At 50.7% G+C, this 6,536-nt stretch overlaps 1 long non-coding RNA gene across 1 annotated transcript; it reads left to right on the forward strand.

The window, feature by feature from the left end:
- Nucleotides 1-375: 375 nt before the first annotated feature.
- Nucleotides 376-2,994, forward strand: LOC121134562. The gene is made up of 2 exons (XR_005871654.1): nt 376-666; nt 2,708-2,994. It is a non-coding gene; the product is annotated as an uncharacterized LOC121134562 (long non-coding RNA).
- Nucleotides 2,995-6,536: the final 3,542 nt, after the last annotated feature.

A 6,536-nucleotide genomic window follows, 5' to 3' on the forward strand; every position in this document is an offset into this window, starting at 1 on the left:
CAAGGGAGGCCCCCAACAAATCAGCGAGGGGCAGCCAAGGTTCCCGAGGGGTGAAAGGAGCCTCTGCTGTGGGGAGGAGTGGTCAGGTTTGCCTAGTCATGCTCAAAGTGCCTGCTGGAGAAAGCAGGCCCACAGAGCCAGTCTACAGCCTCTCTCCTCCCCCCTCAGTCCTCAAAGAAAAACCAAAAAGGTCTCTGTCAAGATGGCAAGGGGAGAACCTCTCCAGGCTTACCCTAAGAAAAGCCAAAAGCGTTGCTAGCAGGCCACAGGCCTCCCTTCCCAGCCCCCTCCCCCAACCAATGAGGCCTGCTAAACCTGTCAGTTAAACAAAAATCTGACTTCCGTATTAGTCTGTGATGCCTTCAGCTTCCTGCCTGTTAACCCTCTCTCGGACTCTGGGCCTCGATGGGAAAAACTAGGCCCTGAGATTGCAGAAAAGGCCTGTGGAAAAATACCAGCTGCAGCTCTCCCGGGCAGATGCAGAAAGAGAGGGAGAGCTAGCTAACTGCTGTCTCGCCTCTGCTTCCCAAGGAGGCGTGGACCTTCTGAATCCAGGGCATACAGGCAGTGTCTGAGAAGCCATTTAAATCCAGAGGGACGGAGAACGATGTCAAACCCGGCCAGGAAACAAGAACCTTCATTATAGTCAGGCCTACACACCCACAGGTTAGCCCTTTCGGCCACAATCGCCCCTGTATGTGTGCTCTGGGGGGGATCTGGGCCCTGTTTGGTGGGCTGACAAATCCCCTGGGCTTCGCAAGGGTTCCTGCTTCAATTTATTTCCACAGAGAACTGCTTCTTTTCGCCCCTAAGGCAGAGGGAACGGTGACTTCACACACAGCCTCACACTTGGCAATTCCCCCCACTCCCCCAGTCCCTGGCTCTGCTCCCCAGTAAAATATTAACTAGTTTCTCAGACCTGCTTATAATTCTACTCGTTTCAACAGTGCTGGGTGGGAGGCCCATGCCTGTTTCCTTCTAAAAGCTGCATCGGTAGAAAGGGCAAAGACAAGAACCTTAAATTGTCCAAGCCTCTCTCCTACCCTCTAGTTATTTTTAAACAACAACATAATTAACAAGATAGATAAAAAAAAAAAACAGATGCTAAATAAACACCTTTCTTTGGGGGCTGGAGTTGAAGCAGCCAGACACCAGGAGGCGGACCCAGGAAGCAATAAAGTCTCCCTCAGCGACAGAAATTAGGGCTCGTCCTGCCTCCCCACCATTCCTCACAGAAATTGAAGAGCTGAGCTGCTCGCTCGCTCTCCCTGCCCCCCAAGGACAACAGATGCCCAGCAGGCCGGCATGCATTCTCCCTGGCTGGGGCTCTGTAGACCCAGCCAGGAATCTAAACACTACTGCAGGGAAGAGCCCTGGCTTTGGATAGGAGACAGGATTTGTTGTTTTAACAGGCCGAGGCCAAGACAGGAGACATCTCCAGAGCCACGAGGCTGACAAAGGACTCAGGACAACAGGCCTGGCCTCACCCGAAGGGAGGAGTCAGCTCTTACTGGGGAGGAAAACCTTAACTGGGACCAAATGGGGAAGCAGAGGTCTGATGCGGGCACACTCTCCTCTCCCTCCCATTCATGTGGCAGAGGCCTCCACCATTGCCCATATGAAATATTGCTTTAGGGGAATAAACACCACATGGGGTTGCTAACTTCAGAACTGGAAAAGGAAATACATACACAGCCGGACACTCGTGGATATCCCAGGTTAAAACTTGTTGCATAAGCAATTACAGAGCGCGCACATGCACACACACACACACACACACACACACACAGAGGCCCTCTCCCTTCTCTCTCCCTCCCTCTCTCCCTGCATCTGATCACTTGAACTGTTTTCTGGGGCAAAGAGCAGGAAGCTGCAGGCCTGTGCTGGCGACATATCGGGGCAGCTTTGTTTGAGGAATGCTGCTGCCATTCAAGCTTGTCTGAGGTTATCTGGGAAATGTAACTGGGCTGGAGACAGAGACAAAGGTAGGGTGCAGACAGAATTCTGGGAAGGACACAGATTGAGAAGGAAGCCTGAGGACCGCCTACCAACCAAAGCTGATCCTGGGCTTGATGGAATGTGACTGACGGCAAAGCAACAGAAAACACTTCTGAACGCCTCGCTGCTCGGCCGCTCGGCCGCCACATCTGTGCTGCACAGGCTAATTGCATCAGGGCAGGGATTGGCTACAGACCTTGAACCAGGCCCAGAGAGGCCATGTGCACGGCTCAAGGTCACACAGCTAGCAGGTGCCTCCAGATGACTACCAACCAGTCCAGCAGTAACCCCAGATTGCTTTGGCTGAACTGAGGCTGCAATGGCAAGCAAGCCCTTTTTCTTTCTCTTGGGGCTGGAGAGATGGCTCAGTGGTTAAGAACATGGGCTGCTCTTCCAGAGGACCTGGGTTCAATTCTCAGCACCAACATGGCAGCTCACAACTGTCTGTAACTCCAGTTCTAGGGGATCTGACACCCTCACCCGGACATAAATGCAGGCAAAGTACTAATGAGCATAAAATAAAATTAAAATATAAAAAGAGATCCACCCTAGGACTCAACTGACCCAACTGTCCATTTACAGAAGAGGTGTGGAGGGGATAGCCCCCTTTCCTGTATAAACCTCCTGATAGACTGCCACCTCAAATGAGGCTTTTGTATTTCTTAAAATCTGTGCATTTCAACAGGCGCAATTTTGTCACCCAACCTAGGTGACAACTGCAGACTTCTGGGCTGTCACAATGGGAGAAGAGCTGACTGCTGACATCGTGAGTAGAAACCAGAGACACAGTAAAAACACTGCCATGACCCCCACACTGCCGGGAAGTGCCAGACCCAGAATGCACTTTGTGCTGAGGTTGGGAGTCTGCAATAAAACAAGGGAAGGGAAAAAAAAAAAACAACCATCATGTTTCTGCATCGAAAGCCGGCACCGCTAAACAAGTATGCTCCTCCATGATATTAATAAGTAATGAGCTAATAAAATTGTATTAAAACATGTCTCTTTCACTAAACCTGGTGGTGCAGGTTTGTAATCCCAGCTCCCGGCTGGAGTGAGGGGCTAAATTAGAAGGATGGAAAGTCAAGGCCAGTCTTGAGTCTCATAAAGGGCCGACTTGGGCAACACAGTGAGACCTTGTCTCAGAATAAAAAGTGAAAAGAGGCTTGTACATGTAGTAGCTCAGTGCATGGCTCTTACAAGGTCAGAATCCAGCTTCTGGGAAGCCATGCAGTCAAGACAGCTAGCCTTGGAGGCGGGGAAGGGCTGGTCGACCTCCCTCTCCTGCGCCTCACTTAGCAGAGGCCAGGCCTCCCTGAGATGGTTCTCAAAGCCTCTGGCCAGCAGCCAGGCAGCAGGAGGAGGAGCAGCCTCTGCAAGCTGCATCCCAAGATAGCTTAGGCAGAAACTAGGAAGCCGGCGACGTGGACTTATCTGCCATGGGCAAGAAGACAAACAGTCTTGTCTGTTATGTGAAACTGTGGGGACTGAGGCAGGGGCGGCGTTTAAAATATCTTGGTTTTGTGTTGTTTCTGTTTGGCCAATTAGAACCAGAGCCAACCTTGGGGACAGTGACAGCAGGGCTCACCTTCAGGGATGAAACTGACAGCATCCTGTTACAGCCACAAAGAGGCTTGTCCCTCCCTTGGACAAGATGTCTGCCCCGGCTGGGAGGAGGAAGAGGGGTGTGTGTGGTGTGTGGTGTGTGTGTGTGTGTGTGTGTGTGTGTGTGTGTGTGTGTGTGTGTGTGTGTGTGTGGTACAGGGTCAAAACAAAGGAAGGCCATTCAGTGTCACCCAAACCTGCTTTTCTGCCGTCCCTATTGCTTTACTGTTTGTCTCTCCTTCCCACTAGACCATTGGTTATCAATGGAGGAAAACATTTGCCTCCCAAAGGACATATGGCGATCTCTGGAGAGGGGCTGAGGGTGGAGATGCTTCAGGGATCTAACAGGGAGAGTTCAGGGATACTGACCCTGTCACATCCTACCACTGCACACAGGACAGCCTACCAGAGAGGCAGCCTGCTTCACTGTAGCCTAACTAAAGCTTGGGGTCCTGTGTGGGTCTAGGGGTTTCACTGAACTCAAACCCTCTGCTCAGGCCTTCTCCCAAATTCAACCCAGTGCTGCCCCAGATTAGTAAAGCTCTGTAAGTCATCATCTACCCATGGGGTAGAACAGACACACACAAAGCCCTAAATCCCATCCCCAAGAACCGCAAGCAAAACAATAGGGCCAGGAGTGGTAACAATTTTTATTCCAGCACTGCACTAGGGAGGCAGAGGCAGGCAGACCTCTGTGAGTGAGGCTAGACTAGCAAGTCCCAGGACAGTCAGGCTACATAAAGACCCTACCTCAAATCAATAGATGATAGATAGATAGATAGACAGACAGACAGACAGATGCCTGCCACAACCTCTGCTCCAGTTCCTGCAAATACTGAAAACATACACACACACCACGTACCACCTAGGATGACAACAATCCTTGTCCAGCTCCTGTCCCTCCCTCCTCAAAACTCCATGATTCCTTCCCTGACTCCCATCCCTCTAAGAGCAAAAGCCAAGCCTTACAACTGATTGAACACCCATCCTCACCAGCTGGGTGGCATCCCATCTCCAGTTTCGCCTCGTTCCTCCTCCCCTCAGCCCTCTCTGCAGCTCCCTCCCTCCACTCTGTGTGCCCATCTGTCCTCTCCACCTGCCAGCACACCCCGAGCCCCTCCTCTGGCCTTTGCACTTGGTCCCCAGCTCTGCTCTGTACCTCCTCCCCTCAGCCCTCTCTGCTCCCCCAGCCCACCTCAAAACACTAAGCCATTTCCTCCTCTGGACCTCAGCACATCTGTCTATTCCTTCTAGTTTCAGAAAGGACTCCTCCAAACCCTGGTATGGTGGAGCACGTCTGTAATTCCTTCATTTGGGAGGCTGAATTTGAGACCAGCCTGGGCTACATTACATAACAAGATCCTGTCTCCAAAACCCAAAGGCTAAAGACATAGCTCGGTGGTAGAATAGGCCCTGGGTTTGGTCGTTAGCACAACAAAAATAAAAAAGGATTCCCAGGCAGACAGACACTCAGGGTCTGCCTTCCCCTCCCCAGCCCCCCTCAGCCAGGGCCCCCCGTTTCTCTTGCAGCCTTCACTCTTTCCCTTTCTTCCCCACATCAAGAGGCAGAAAGGGGCGGTGGTTAAATGTGTGGCTTCCAGCAGCAGACTGCCAGGTGTGAATCCCAGCTGCTCCACTCATCAGCTGCAAGGCCCAGGTCCACGATCCTCCTTGCCTAGATTCCCTCATCTGCACAAGGGAGCAGTCACAGTACCCACCTGGAAGCCTGAATGCGCCCTTCCCATGGGGCACTGTGGCTACAGCACAAAGCCAGCCCATGTCCAGTTTCCTAGCCTGTTTGGCTCAGTCTCATAGTTTCCCTCCAGGCCAGCAAGGGGGCTCAGGAGCTAAAAGATCCTTGCAATAAACCTGACGATCTGCCTTCAATTCCCAGGATCACATGACAGAAGCTGTCCTCTGACCTACACGCAAACTCATGTGTGCACACACACATGTGGGTACATGAAAGTGAGTACGCTGGAAATCTCACATACTTAAAAGAATAAAATCTCGGCAGGCGTTGGTGGCGCACGCCTTTAATCCCAACACTGTGAGTTCGAGGCCAGCCTGGTCTACAGAGAGAGTTCCAGGACAACCTCCAAAACAATGCAGAGAAATCCTGCCTCGAAAAACCAAAAATGAAGAAGAAGAAGAAGAAGAAGAAGAAGAAGAAGAAGAAGAAGAAGAAGAAGAAGAAGAAGAAGAAGAAGAAGAAGAAGAAGAAGATCTCAGCAGGCGGTGGTGGAGGTACACGTCTTTAATCTTTAATCCCAGCACTTGGGGGGTGGGGCAGAGATCTAGAGTGAGGAGTTCAAGGACAGCCAGGGCTAAACACAGATTCCCTGTCTTAGAAAATCAAAATAAATTAATTCATTAAATCTAAAATCTAAACAAATTTTCTACATAAATATGGAGATGGCTTAGCACCTAAGGGTACTTGCTGCCAAGACCAGTGACCTGAATTTGACCCCCAGGACCCACATAATGGAAGAAGAGAACCATACCGACTCCTTTATGTCATCCTCTAACCTCTAAATGTGTGTGCCCTGGCGTGTATGGTCCCACACACTCAAAAATAAGTAATGAAATGTTTAAAAAGTAAAAAGCTCTTTAATTTACTGGAAGTCAGTGGGTAGGGTCACTTTTCATCAAGCCACTGAACTGAACTCAATCCTCGGGACCTACATGGTGGCAAGCAAGAACAGGCCCTTGTAATTTGTCCTCTGATCTCTACTTGTGTGTCACGGCGCACGCACACACACAATATAAATAAAAATATAATTTCAAAATTTGATATGGGAGCCAGGTGGTGGTGGTGAACGCCTTTAAACACAGCACTCAGGAGGCAGAGGCAGGCGGATCTCTGTGAGTTCCAGGCCAGCCTGGTCTACAAAGTGAGTTTCAGGACTGTTACAGAGAGAAACTCAGTCTAGAAA

The sequence above is a fragment of the Mesocricetus auratus genome, unplaced genomic scaffold (assembly GCF_017639785.1).
Source record: "Mesocricetus auratus isolate SY011 unplaced genomic scaffold, BCM_Maur_2.0 Super-Scaffold_100028, whole genome shotgun sequence".
Lineage (NCBI taxonomy): Eukaryota > Metazoa > Chordata > Mammalia > Rodentia > Cricetidae > Mesocricetus > Mesocricetus auratus.